This window comes from Panulirus ornatus, chromosome 70 (genome assembly GCF_036320965.1).
Source record: "Panulirus ornatus isolate Po-2019 chromosome 70, ASM3632096v1, whole genome shotgun sequence".
Classification (NCBI taxonomy): Eukaryota; Metazoa; Arthropoda; class Malacostraca; order Decapoda; family Palinuridae; genus Panulirus; species Panulirus ornatus.
The window spans coordinates 1,693,183-1,708,312 of NC_092293.1; the positions used below are offsets into that span (position 1 = coordinate 1,693,183).

The following is a 15,130-nucleotide window of genomic DNA, read 5'->3' on the forward strand; positions in this document are numbered from 1 at the left end:
GAGCTTAACGTTATTGACCTGATCCCCCAAATCCTCCAAACTACGTTCAAGGGCGGATCCAAAGCCAACCTAAAAGGCTATTTGCACTATTTCCCTGCAAAACTCGTCCAAATGCCTCTCTTCTCTTTTACTAATATATATATATATATATATATATATATATATATATATATATATATATATATATATATTAGTAAAAGAGAAGAGAAGCATTTGGACGAGTTTTGCAAGGAAATAGTGCAAATGACTGGGAGATGTATAAGAGAAGAAGGCAAGAGGTCAAGAGATAGGTGCAAGGATTGAGAAAGAGGGCTTCTGTATCTTCACTTCTTGAAACACCTAGAGTACAATATGATATATACAATACAGAATCTTCACCGTAAACTGAATTGCCCACCATATCTACTACTCTTGAGCTGGAAGAAATCACGGCCATAGAGTTTAATGATCTCTAATTCGTTTTTTTCACTACTTGCCAACATTAGTTTGGAATATATATACAATACAAAGTAAGGCATCTTCACTACAAACTGAAATGTCCCATATGATACATATAATGTACAATTGGGCATCCTCACTTAAACTGAATTGTCCAAAATATCTAATGCACTTGAGCTGGTAGAAATCATGGCCATAGTTTATCTTTCATTCTTTATCTCCATTATTTGACACAATTGCATTATAATATGATGAATATAATACACAATTGGGCATCACTGAAATTTCAATACACAAAGAATTATAATCTTAATATCAGTGATGGTCTATACAGATTGGATAACTTTAATGTTGATAGAATTTGTAAACAATTCACCTTCTTGTCCACATAATAAGTTTATGATACGCTTGTTGTCTTTCTTGGACAATCACATGTTTACCATATGGCATCCTCGCTCCGTCTCTTCGTTGTATATCAACTGACTGTTATATTTTTCTCTTGTATCTCCCCTGATGATGTGAGTTTTACAGGAAAGTGCACTTGGGAACTTATCGTGTTTATTTTCCCCGTGGACTCATAAGAATTAACTTGATTACGTGCAAAATTGTGATCCTTTTCGATATATATATATATATATATATATATATATATATATATATATATATATATATATATATATATATATATATATATATATATATATATATATATTGGAAAGAATCACAATTTTGGACAATCACATGTTTACCAAATGGCGTCCCAGCTTCGTCTCTTCGATGTATATCAACTGACTGTTATGTTCCTCTCTTGTGTCTCCCCTGATGATGTGATTATTACACGAAAGTGCACTTGGGAACTTTTTGTGTTTCATTTTCCCCGTGGACTCATAGGAATATATATATATATATATATATATATATATATATATATATATATATATATATATATATATATATATATATATATCCTTCAGTATGTTTACTTTCGAAAATGAGGAACAGAAGAAGGAGTCAAGCAAGTAAATTTCGTCAAAGACATCTCTCTTTTCTTAACGCTGCATCGCAAAGATTTTCATTATTTCAAATTGAAGAAACAGACGAATTTTCTATTGTCTGGTTAGCTCAGTGGTAGAGCATGAGTCTGATAAACTCAAGGTCGTGGGTTCGAGACCCACACCAGACATAATTTTTGTCTTTTTCTTTTTTCATTTTGTCCGCATCACATGTGTGCAACATTCAGTATGTTCATCCAACGTTGTAGTGAAGATCTTCACAATAAATTGGGGTTTTCGACCTTATCTGAAAGGGTCAGGTCCACCAAGACGTCCTTGAAATCTTCCAGAAGCTTCTGGCGATCCTCCTCCAACTGCTGGGCACATCAGAGTTAACCTGGGCCGAACATCGGTTGTGGAACGACTTAATCTGCTTCCGGTAGTTAGCAGGGATGATAATGAGGGCTCTGACCTCATACAAGGTCAGCTTGGTTCCAGTCTATTGCTTAGTTCCAGTTTATTACATAGTTCCAGTCTATTGCAACGACAATAAAAAATTAAAACTCATTTCTTCGTGGAAAATTGAGAGGAAAACACGACAGCAACATGGAGAATTACCCTGTGGTTATTTTGCCGGCTAGTCGGCAACGGTCGGTCAAACACTATTTTGCCATGGTAATCTCAGTGCTTCATATAATACTAAGTCCAAAAAAATGTTCTTGGGGGCGTAGCTCAGTGGTAGAGCACTCGCTTGGCATGCGAGAGGTCCCGGGTTCAAACCCCGGCGCTTCCATTTTGTTATTTGGGAAATTCATTGTTTTCTGTCTTATATATATATATATATATATATATATATATATATATATATATATATATATATATATATATATATATATTTTTTTTTTTTTTTTTTTTTTTTTATACTTTGTCGCTGTCTCCCGCGTTTGCGAGGTAGCGCAAGGAAACAGACGAAAGAAATGGCCCAACCCCCCCCATACACATGTACATACACACGTCCACACACGCAAATATACATACCTACACAGCTTTCCATGGTTTACCCCAGACGCTTCACATGCCTTGATTCAATCCACTGACAGCACGTCAACCCCTGTATACCACATCGCTCCAATTCACTCTATTCCTTGCCCTCCTTTCACCCTCCTGCATGTTCAGGCCCCGATCACACAAAATCCTTTTCACTCCATCTTTCCACCTCCAATTTGGTATCCCTCTTCTCCTCGTTCCCTCCACCTCCGACACATATATCCTCTTGGTCAATCTTTCCTCACTCATTCCTCTCCATGTGCCCAAACCATTTCAAAACACCCTCTTCTGCTCTCTCAACCACGCTCTTTTTATTTCCACACATCTCTCTTACCCTTACGTTACTTACTCGATCAAACCACCTCACACCACACATTGTCCTCAAACATCTCATTTCCAGCACATCCATCCTCCTGCGCACAACTCTATCCATAGCCCACGCCTCGCAACCATACAACATTGTTGGAACTACTATTCCTTCAAACATACCCATTTTTGCTTTCCGGGATAATGTTCTCGACTTCCACACATTTTTCAAGGCTCCCAAAATTTTCGCCCCCTCCCCCACCCTATGATCCACTTCCGCTTCCATGGTTCCATCCGCTGACAGATCCACTCCCAGATATCTAAAACACTTCACTTCCTCCAGCCTTCTCACCATTCAAACTCACCTCCCAATTGACTTGACCCTCAACCCTACTGTACCTAATAACCTTGCTCTTATTCACATTTACTCTTAACTTTCTTCTTCCACACACTTTACCAAACTCCGTCACCAGCTTCTGCAGTTTCTCACATGAATCCGCCACCAGCGCTGTATCATCAGCGAACAACAACTGACTCACTTCCCAAGCTCTCTCATCCCCAACAGACTTCATACTTGCCCCTCTTTCCAAAACTCTTGCATTTACCTCCCTAACAACCCCATCCATAAACAAATTAAACAACCATGGAGACATCACACACCCCTGCCGCAAACCTACATTCACTGAGAACCAATCACTTTCCTCTCTTCCTACACGTACACATGCCTTACATCCTCGATAAAAACTTTTCACTGCTTCTAACAACTTGCCTCCCACACCATATATTCTTAATACCTTCCACAGAGCATCTCTATCAACTCTATCATATGCCTTCTCCAGATCCATAAATGCTACATACAAATCCATTTGCTTTTCTAAGTATTTCTCACATACATTCTTCAAAGCAAACACCTGATCCACACATCCTCTACCACGATATATATATATATATATATATATATATATATATATATATATCGTCCGATCAGGGAAGTTAAGCAACGTTGGGTCTGGTTAGTACTTGGATGGGTGACCGTCTGGGAACACCAGATGCTGTTATCCCTGGGGATAGGGAAGAAAGTATACTTGCCTCGTATTCCCTGCGTGTCGTACAAGGCGACTTAAAGAGGAGGGAGCAGAAGGCCGGAAATCCTTTACTCACACTTTCAATTTTCCAAAAGACGGAACAGAGAAGATATAAAAATATTGTAAAGATGTAATTAATATAAGATATAAGAATGAATGGAAGATACGGATGTAGCTGAAACAAGGAGTAATGAAGATTAAGATGCAATGAAAATTATTCTGTGGTGAAGATGAATGTATATGTTGAGATTTTGTATCGAACATCAAGAAGTAATGATAATGATGAGAGTATAGTGATGATGAGGGTTTTGTTAGGGAGTGGCGACAATTGCCTTTACAATGATAATAAGGAGGTAACACAATGAGGAACACAAACTTTCCAAAGCTACGTTCAAGTCAGACTTTGAACTAAGTTCGGTAAACAGAAGGATGATGTTAAGATGAGAGTGTAGTGAAGAAGAGTATAGTGATGATAGGGATATTGTCAAGATAGGTTGTAGTGAAGATACGAAAGTAGTGAAGATACGAATGTAGTAGAGATAAGGATTATTAAAGAGTAAAGTTTATTCAAAATGAGTATGTAGTGAAGATAAGAACTATTTCTAGTGAACATCAGGGAGTACAATGATAATGGTATGGTGGAAATAACGGAGTCGTGAAGAAGAGGGTATAGTGAAGATATAATTAAGTGAAAATAACCTAGTAGTGAAGATACACGTTAGTGAATATGAGGTTGTAGTGAGCTTAACGTTATTGACCTGATCCCCAAATCCTCCAAACTACGTTCAAGGGCGGATCCAAAGCCAACCTAAAAGGCTATTTGCACTATTTCCCTGCAAAACTCGTCCAAATGCCTCTCTTCTCTTTTACTAATATATATATATATATATATATATATATATATATATATATATATATATATATATATATATATATATATATATATATATATATATATATATATATATATATATATATATATATATATATATATATATATATATATATATATGTGTGTGTGTATATATATATATATATATATATATATATATATATATATATATATATATATATATATATATATATATATATATATATATATATATTAGTAAAAGAGAAGAGAAGCATTTGGACGAGTTTTGCAAGGAAATAGTGCAAATGACTGGGAGATGTATAAGAGAAGGAGGCAAGAGGTCAAGAGATAGGTGCAAGGATTGAGAAAGAGGGCTTCTGTATCTTCACTTCTTGAAACACCTAGAGTACAATATGATATATACAATACAGAATCTTCAACGTAAACTGAATTGCCCACCATATCTACTACTCTTGAGCTGGAAGAAATCACGGCCATAGAGTTTAATGATCTCTAATTCTTTTTTTTCAGTACTTGCCAACATTAGTTTGGAATATATATACAATACAAAGTATGGCATCTTCACTACAAACTGAAATGTCCCATATGATACATATAATGTACAATTGGGCATCCTCACTTAAACTGAATTGTCCACCATATCTAATGCACTTGAGCTGGTAGAAATCATGGCCATAGTTTATCTTTCATTCTTTATCTCCATTATTTGACACAATTGCATTATAATATGATGAATGTAATACACGATTGGGCATCATTGAAATTTCAATACACAAAGAATTATAATCTTAATATCAGTGATGGTCTATACAGATTGGATAACTTTAATGTTGATAGAATTTGTAAACAATTCACCTTCTTGTCCACATAATAAGTTTATGATACGCTTGTTGTCTTTCTTGGACAAACACATGTTTACCATATGGCATCCTCGCTCCGTCTCTTCGTTGTATATCAACTGACTGTTATATTTTTCTCTTGTATCTCCCATGATGATGTGAGTTTTACAGGAAAGTGCACTTGGGAACTTATCGTGTTTATTTTCCCCGTGGACTTATGAGAATAAACTTGATCACGTGCAAAATTGTGATCCTTTTCGATATATATATATATATATATATATATATATATATATATATATATATATATATATATATATATATATATATATATATATATATATTGGAAAGGATCACAATTTTGGACAATCACATGTTTACCAAATGGCGTCCCAGCTTCGTCTCTTCGATGTATTTCAACTGACTGTTATATTCCTCTCTTGTGTCTTCCCTGATGATGTGATTATTACACGAAAGTGCACTTGGGAACTTTTTGTGTTTCATTTTCCCCGTGGACTCATAGGAATATATATATATATATATATATATATATATATATATATATATATATATATATATATATATATATATATATATATATATATATATATATATATATATATATATATATATATATATATATATATATGTATATGTATATATATATATATATATATATATATATATATATATATATATATATATATATATATATATATATATATATATATATCCTTCAGTATGTTTACTTTCGATAATGACTAACAGAAGAAGGAGTGAAGCAAGTAAATTTCGTCAAAGACATCTCTCTTTTCTTAACGCTGCCTTGCAAAGATTTTCATTATTTCAAATTGAAGAAACAGACGAATTTTCTATTGTCTGGTTAGCTCAGTGGTAGAGCATGAGTCTGATAAACTCAAGGTCGTGGGTTCGAGACCCACACCAGACATAATTTTGGTCTTTTTCTTGTTTCATTTTGTCCGCATCACATGTGTGCAACATTCAGTATGTTCGTCCAACGTTATAGTGAAGCTCTTCACAATAAATTGGGGTTTTCGACCTTATCTGAAAGGGTCAGGTCCACCAAGACGTCCTTGAAATCTTCCAGAAGCTTCTGGCGATCCTCCTCCAACTGCTGGGCACATCAGAGTTAACATGGGCCGGACATCGGTTGTGGAACGACTTAATCTGCTTCCAGTAGTTAGCAGGGATGATAATGAGGGCTCTGACCTCATACCAGGTCAGCTTAGTTCCAGTCTATTGCTTAGTTCCAGTTTATTACATAGTTCCAGTCTATTGCAACGACAATAAAAGATTAAAACTCATTTCTTCGTGGAAAATTGAGAGGAAAACACGACAGCAACATGGAGAATTACCCTGTGGTTATTTTGCCGGCTAGTCGGCAACGGTCGGTCAAACACTATTTTGCCGTGGTAATCTCAGTGCTTCATATAACACTATGTCACAAAATATGTTCTTGGGGGCGTAGCTCAGTGGTAGAGCACTCGCTTGGCATGCGAGAGGTCCCGGGTTCAAACCCCGGCGCTTCCATTTTTGTTATTTGGGAAATTCATTGTTTTCAGTCTTATATATATATATACATATATGATATATATATATATATATATATATATATATATATATATATATATATATATATATATATATATATATATATATATATATATATATATATATATATATATATATATATATATATATATATATATATATATATATATATATATATATATATATATATATATATATATATATATATATATATATATATCGTCCGATCAGGGAAGGTAAGCAACGTTGGGTCTGGTTAGTACTTGGATGGGTGACCGTCTGGGAACACCAGATGCTGTTATCCCTGGGGATAGGGAAGAAAGTATACTTGCCTCGTATTTCCTGCGTGTCGTACAAGGCGACTTAAAGAGGAGGGAGCAGAAGGCCGGAAATCCTTTACTCTCACTTTCAGTTTTCCAAAAGACGGAACAGAGAAGATATAAAGATATTGTAAAGATGTAATTGATATAAGATATAAGAATGAATGGAAGATACGAATGTAGCTGAAACAAGGAGTAATGAAGATTAAGGGGCAATGAAAATTATTCTGAGTTGAAGATGAATGTATATGTTAAAATTTTATATTGAACATCAAGAAGTAATGATAATGATGAGAGTGTAGTGACGATGAGGGTTTAGTTAGGGAGTGGTGACACTTGCCTTTACAATGATAATAAGGAGGTAACACAATGAGGAACACAAACTTTCCAAAGCTACGTTCAAGTCAGACTTTGAACTAAGTTCGGTAAACAGAAGGATAATGTTAAGGTGAGAGTGTAGTGAAGAAGAGTATAGTGATGATAAGGATATTGTCAAGATAGGTTGTAGTGAAGAAAAGAATATAGTGAAGATACGAATGTAAAGTTTATTCAAAATGATTATGTAGTGAAGATAAGAACTACTTTTAGGGAACATCAGGGGGTGCAATGATGATGGTATGGTAGAAATAACGGTGTAGTGAAGAAGAGAATATAGTGAAGATATATTTAGTGAAAATAAGCTAGTAGTGAAGATACACGTTAGTGAATATGAGGTTGTAGTGAACTTAACCTTATCAACCTGATCCCCCAAATCCTCTAAACAACGTTCAAGGACGGATCCAAAGCCAACCGAAAAGGCTATTTCTCTGTGTATTGTTAGTGGTGGTGGTGGTGTGTAGGTGTGTGTAATCATGTATTTGCACTGTATTAGGAGGAAGTTTTACACTCGTGGGGCCCCGTGTAAGTACGTTGTTTGTGTGAGCGGGTAAAATCTAAAGCCTTCCTTGAAACTTGCTTAGTCAAGATAAGGTCATATGAAGATCAGGTTGTAGTGAAGATTATAATAAGCCTTGCATAGTGAAGATAAAGGGATTGAGGAGAGGAGATGTAGTAAAGAAGATCACAGCGAACACAAAAGGATTCAAGCTAAGTCCAAGGTCGGCCTACGGGCTTGAACTTACATTTTAGGTCAAAGGCATCACCAGTACACCCCGGCCAGCCTTAAAGTTTATCCGCACACACACACACACACACACACACACATATATATATATATATATATATATATATATATATATATATATATATATATATATATATATATAAAACATACAAAGCTCCATCAGCCAGGATCGAACCTGGGACCCCTTGTGCAAGAGGCAGGCATGCTAACCGCTGGGCTAAGGGACTGTATAATAGGAAACAACTATTCGAAATACTAAGTACTCGAATACCCTTCGTCTCACTATGCTGAGCAACGGGGTCTATCGGTTGTTTCCGAACAGAACACATAGCCAGCTGAGAGCGTTTTACCGAACCTGACTGTACAACGCGGAGTTATATGAATACGAATAAAGTGTATATGAACGCGCACCTTCATAGAACATACAAAGCTCCATCAGCCAGGATCGAACCTGGGACCCCTCGTGCAAGAGGCAGGCATGCTAACATCTAGGCTAAGGGACTGTATAATAGGAAACAACTATTCGAAATACTAAGTACTCGATTACCCTTCATCTCACTATGGTGAGCAACGGGGTCTATCGGTTGTTTCTGAACAGAACACATAGCCAGATGAGAGCGTTTGCACAAGGGGTCTTGCACAAGGGGTCCCAGGTTCGATCCTGGCTGATGGAGCTTTGTATGTTCTATGAAGGTGCGCGTTCATATACACTTTATTCGTATATATGTATATATATATATATATATATATATATATATATATATATATATATATATATATATATATATATATATATATATATCATACAAGCTTCCAACAGCCAGGATCGAACCTGGGACCCCTGTGCAACAGGCAGGAAAAGACCGGTGTAGACCCAGTTGCTCACCAACGTGAGACGAAGGGTATTCGAGTACATAGTATTCGAATAGTTATTTCCCTATCAGTGGCGATCATAGCCTAGCGGTAGCTCTCCCGCCTGTTGCACAGGGGTCCCGGGTTCAATCCTGGCTGTTCGAGGTTTGAATGTTCTATGAAAGCGCGCGTTCATATCCTCTTAGTTCGAATATATGTATATATATGTATATATATATATATATATATATATATATATATATTACTATAAGTCCACGAAGAAAATGAAACACGATAAGTTCTCAAGTGAACTTAAGTGTAATAATGGCAAGCAAGTAAGAATGATACAATATGAAAGACAAAGACAGTGGAAAGGTGTTATGTATTCTGTATCCTTGATAACCATTTGATGTGACTCATTCAGATCAGGTCCAAAACGCCAGTTGTGAAGATGTACAAAGGATAATAGAACGGTGTATGTACGTACGTACGTAGTGTGAGTGTCTTGACCGATAGAAAGTATTGAAAGCGGCAGGAAGTAGTGAGATATTGTATTGTGCTTCGTACAAGACTGGCGGGCGACTCCGTCCTTCGTGATGTGCCACACACAGTCTGGTGATTGTCGGGATGTGTAGCCATAATGTTTGATCTTATGACCATTAGTGATACATCATGTGATGTTTACTATCACAACATCGGCTTCTTCCTCCTCCTCCAGGAGAGTGGCAATCAGGTGGCGGTTATTGTGGTAGCCCGGCACCTGCAATTGTAAGATTTCAAGCGACATTGTGAAAATGGGATACATTATAGAGAGTTCCATAATTTCTCTAATTCTTCCCCAAATTCATGTGGACCTGCAACACTGAAAATGTTTAAATACCGCTGGTGTAGAGGGAGGGAGAGGGAGGCCTGGGATGAGAGTGAGGCTTTGTAGGAGAGAAAGTCTCGGGATGAGAGAGGCTGAACACAAGATGTTTGGCCGGAGAGTGAGGCTTTGAAGGAGAGAGAGGCTTGTATGAGATAGGCTGGGCATGAAAGAGGCTTGGCAGGAGAGTGAGGTTTCGAAGTTGAGAGAAGCTCGGGATGAGAGAGGTTGAACACAAGATGTTTGGCCGGAGAGTGAGGCTTTGAAGGAGAGAGAGGCTTGTATGAGATAGGCTGGGCATGAAAGAGGCTTGGCAGGAGAGTGAGGTTTCGAAGTTGAGAGAAGCTCGGGATGAGAGAAAGCTAAACATGAGAGAGACTTGTGGTGGGAGATGCTGGACACGAGAGACCTTTGATAGAGAGTAAGGCTGTGGAAGAGGAATAAACTTTGTATAAGAGAGGATGAAAAGGAAAGGAAGGCTTGGGATGAAGGTTAGGTTGAACACGAGAGAGAGGCCTGGGATGAGAGAAGCGGGAAAAGAGAGAGCCTTTAGGGGAGAGCGAGGCAGTGAACAATAGAGAGGCTTGGAATGGGAGATCCTGGAAACGAGATAGGTTGGGAGAGAGAGAGAGAGAGAGAGAGAGAGAGAGAGAGAGAGAGAGAGAGAGAGAGAGAGAGAGAGAAGGGAGACTGTGTGAGAGAGGCTGGACACGAGAGAGAGAGGCTTTAGATGTGGAAAAGCTGAGAAGGAAATAGAGGCTTAGAGTAAGACACTGTGACGGAGAAAGATAATTGTCATGAAAGTTAGGATGGACTCGAGAGAGAGAGGCTTGGGACGAGAGTCAGGCAGGACAGGAGAGAGGGGCTTGGGACGAGAGTCAGGCAGGACAGGAGAGAGAGGCTTGGGACGAGAGTCAGGCAGGACAGGAGAGAGGGGCTTGGGACGAGAGTCAGGCTGGACAGGAGAGAGAGGCTTGGGACGAGAGTCAGGCAGGACAGGAGAGAGAGGCTTGGGACGAGAGTCAGGCTGGACAGGAGAGAGAGGCTTGGGACGAGAGTCAGGCAGGACAGGAGAGAGGGGCTTGGGACGAGAGTCAGGCAGGACAGGAGAAAGGGGCTTGGGACGAGAGTCAGGCTGGACAGGAGAGAGAGGCTTGGGACGAGAGTCAGGCAGGACAGGAGAAAGGGGCTTGGGACGAGAGTCAGGCAGGACAGGAGAGAGGGGCTTGGGACGAGAGTCAGGCAGGACAGGAGAGAGAGGCTTGGGATGAGAGTCAGGCTGGACAGGAGAGAGGGGCTTGGGACGAGAGTCAGGCAGGACAGGAGAGAGGGGCTTGGGACGAGAGTCAGGCAGGACAGGAGAGAGAGGCTTGGGACGAGAGTCAGGCAGGACAGGAGAGAGGGGCTTGGGACGAGAGTCAGGCAGGACAGGAGAGAGAGGCTTGGGACGAGAGTCAGGCAGGACAGGAGAGAGAGGCTTGGGACGAGAGTCAGGCAGGACAGGAGAGAGGGGCTTGGGACGAGAGTCAGGCAGGACAGGAGAGAGAGGCTTGGGACGAGAGTCAGGCAGGACAGGAGAGAGAGGCTTGGGACGAGAGTCAGGCAGGACAGGAGAGAGAGGCTTGGGACGAGAGTCAGGCTGGACAGGAGAGAGAGGCTTGGGACGAGAGTCAGGCAGGACAGGAGAGAGAGGCTTGGGACGAGAGTCAGGCAGGACAGGAGAGAGAGGCTTGGGACGAGAGTCAGGCAGGACAGGAGAGAGAGGCTTGGGACGAGAGTCAGGCTGGACAGGAGAGAGAGGCTTGGGACGAGAGTCAGGCAGGACAGGAGAGAGAGGCTTGGGACGAGAGTCAGGCAGGACAGGAGAGAGAGGCTTGGGACGAGAGTCAGGCAGGACAGGAGAGAGAGGCTTGGGACGAGAGTCAGGCTGGACAGGAGAGAGAGGCTTGGGACGAGAGTCAGGCTGGACAGGAGAGAGAGGCTTGAGATGAGAATTAGTGTGGACACGGGAGAGAGGCGTGGGATGAGGGAGAGGATGTGAAAGAGGCTGGAGACGGGAGCAAGATTTGGGCTGAAAGTGAAAGTTTACAAGAATGAAAGAGGCAGGTGATGAGAGCGAGGCTGGACGTGAGAAAATCTTGGAATGAGAGCGATATTGTTAAGATGAGAGAGAGGCTGGTCTTGAGAAAGAAGCTTGGGTTGAGGGTTAAGTTGGATGCACGAGAGAGAGAGAGAGAGAGAGAGAGAGAGAGAGAGAGAGAGAGAGAGAGAGAGAGAGAGAGAGAGAGAGAGAGAGAGAGAGTGGGTGGGTCATGGGCTGAGAGTTAGGCTGGACACGAGAGAAAGGCTTGGGATAAACTTAGCTGGTGAAGCTTAGATGTGAATCCAGTAATGAGTCACTTGACCACATTGTGTTGACCTTGCCATAATGGACCATTGGATTGACCTGGACATTACAAGCACAACTCACTCCTAGTTTTCTGCAGGTATTATCAACATAGGCTCACTCAAACGATGGAAATTCTACAGTCCATCATGGATGGACTTACGTTGAAGATGACATTAAACTCTTAAATGAAACATATATCATTTTCTTGTCGCATTAGATGAAGGAATATTTTCCTATTATAATAAGACGATCCATCTTGAATCTACGGGATTTATGAAACTTGATTTATGTCTCACAAGAAATAGGAAATGTCACTCATTCTTCATAACTGCAGGAGTTGTTTAATGTTGTTGTTGACAAGTAAGGTTAACATACAGATATATCAGGTCAATGATGGTGAGCTGCAGCCTTATGTGATGATGATGATGATGATGATATTGTGATGTGTAACGGGCGGCAGTACCTGCCTGATCTACAAGACACTAGACTCGGTTTATTCAGGTGTGTCGTTAACAATAAACCACAACTGATATCTCGCACTGCCATGTGTCCGAACTCCGCTCTGGCAATACAATGGACAAAACTACATGATTGATCACGTCTGATATTCAGTTATAAAACAAAAAATATCTAATTGTGAAAATAACGAGGAAAGTATAATACTAAGAAAAATAGAATATGATTATGACCATAAATCTACTAAGTAAAGCCATCATAATGTTTTCGGAAGATGCGCTGCTTCCACTGCCGGGCCCTATACTTAGCGTTGCCATCAACCGTCACCAGATCATTTTTCCCGTAAGTAAACAACTGTTTCTTGCTTACCTTTGCATCGTAGCAATGGCCTTGATTTCACAAATAACTGTTTAACATTTACAAAAATATACGCTCACTATTTCTTTGAAAAAATAATGAAAAACAAGTAAATTGTGCATGTATAAGTGATATATTTTGTGACGTTCTTCCCTTACACGATACACTATTTTTCACACGCTTTATATGCGTATTTACTGTGTAGTGTTTACATTTGTTTTCTTGTCAATGATAACGATTTTGACTTATGAGGATTATACCCCCACCCCCCTCATTCTCACTCATTCCTAATGAATCGTAACAATAATAGAGTTGACAATGGTTCATGAGCAGGGGCGCCATGCCACGTATTTGTAAACTTCTCTTAATTTGGAAGAATTCCCTATTGTGATCATTGTTTGTGCAGGTGTATCATGTGGCAGACTGTGTGCCTCATGTTATGAATGTGAGTGTAGACAAGTTACACACAAGCTACAACGTCTGCTGCAGTTATCATTTTGTATCAAGAAATTATGTGACTGGACAGATGACATCCTCCCAACAGAAACAAGATCTTCCTGTTTTGTAAGGTGTTCAGTAGGTGCAGGATTGTGAAACTTACAGTGTAGGTGTATATGTCTGCACTGCTTATGTGCAATGCTATATCATACATCAAAGCTAATCTTTGTTATGCATCATTCATGCAGATGGCGACTGCAAATCCTATTTATATACTGGTGATTGGAAAGGTCTGTGTGTTTAACATGCTCTTATTTGCACTATATTAGATAAATGTGTACCTGTTGTTGATCTATTAGATAATTAAGAAATATTTGAAAGAGAAGAGAAATTGTGAGAAAATAGAAAGAAATATCCAATACATAGATTGAGGATGAGCGAAAAATGATTATGATCATGTTACTGAGCAACCACATACAATATGATACACGGAGAACAGACAGTTGTGATCAAAATATCTTACATAACATCAGGATGATAAAAATGTATATACTATTATTAACAGATAAATGATAAAGCAAAATGGAAGAAAAGCAAATAGATTAAATTTCTGCTACGTCAGTTGAATGAAGGGAAGTATAAGACCCTTTACTTCTGTTATTGACCATATGTGTACTAGGAGAAAATCTGAAGGTGAGATAAACATGACAACTACATAACATCAGGATGAGTGAAACTATATACTGCCGTTTGTATTTAATAAAGATTTATATTAGTGACCCATGAAGAATAAGGTTATGCGTCATGACTATAGAGGGCGTGAGAGAGAGAGAGAGACCCACAAAGTTGCCAACACGTATTTTGGTCATCCATTTTTGTATTGGTTGGAGCAGTGGCTTTCCTATCATGATGTATATAGTCATTGCTTGGGACACCAGTGGCCAGAACTGCTGCTGCCCCACACGGCCTCCTCAGAGAGCAGCGAGGTGGATAAGATGGCAGTAGGAGAGGTCGGCTCGCACCAGACCACCAAGTGGACGACCCCGGTGCAGGACGCGTGAGGAGGATGAACGGCTGGGGTAGGTAGGTCGTGCGGGACAGAGCCATGAGGTCAGCTGTCCACGTCAGCCACAGACGCAGCAGTGTCATGCAGGCACCACCAGACGCCGTCTCCAGG

At 39.5% G+C, this 15,130-nt stretch overlaps 1 long non-coding RNA gene and 2 other non-coding genes across 3 annotated transcripts in view; 2 read left to right on the top strand and 1 right to left on the bottom strand.

Annotated features, from left to right (window-relative positions):
• LOC139747766 (uncharacterized) overlaps positions 1–15,130 on the bottom strand; it is a 250,473-nt gene that overhangs the window by 148,963 nt on the left and 86,380 nt on the right. The window lies entirely within an intron of this gene.
• Positions 1,550–1,621, top strand: TRNAI-GAU (transfer RNA isoleucine (anticodon GAU)). Its single transcript has one exon. It is a non-coding gene; the product is annotated as a tRNA-Ile (tRNA).
• TRNAI-GAU (transfer RNA isoleucine (anticodon GAU)) lies at positions 6,459–6,530 on the top strand. Its single transcript has one exon. It is a non-coding gene; the product is annotated as a tRNA-Ile (tRNA).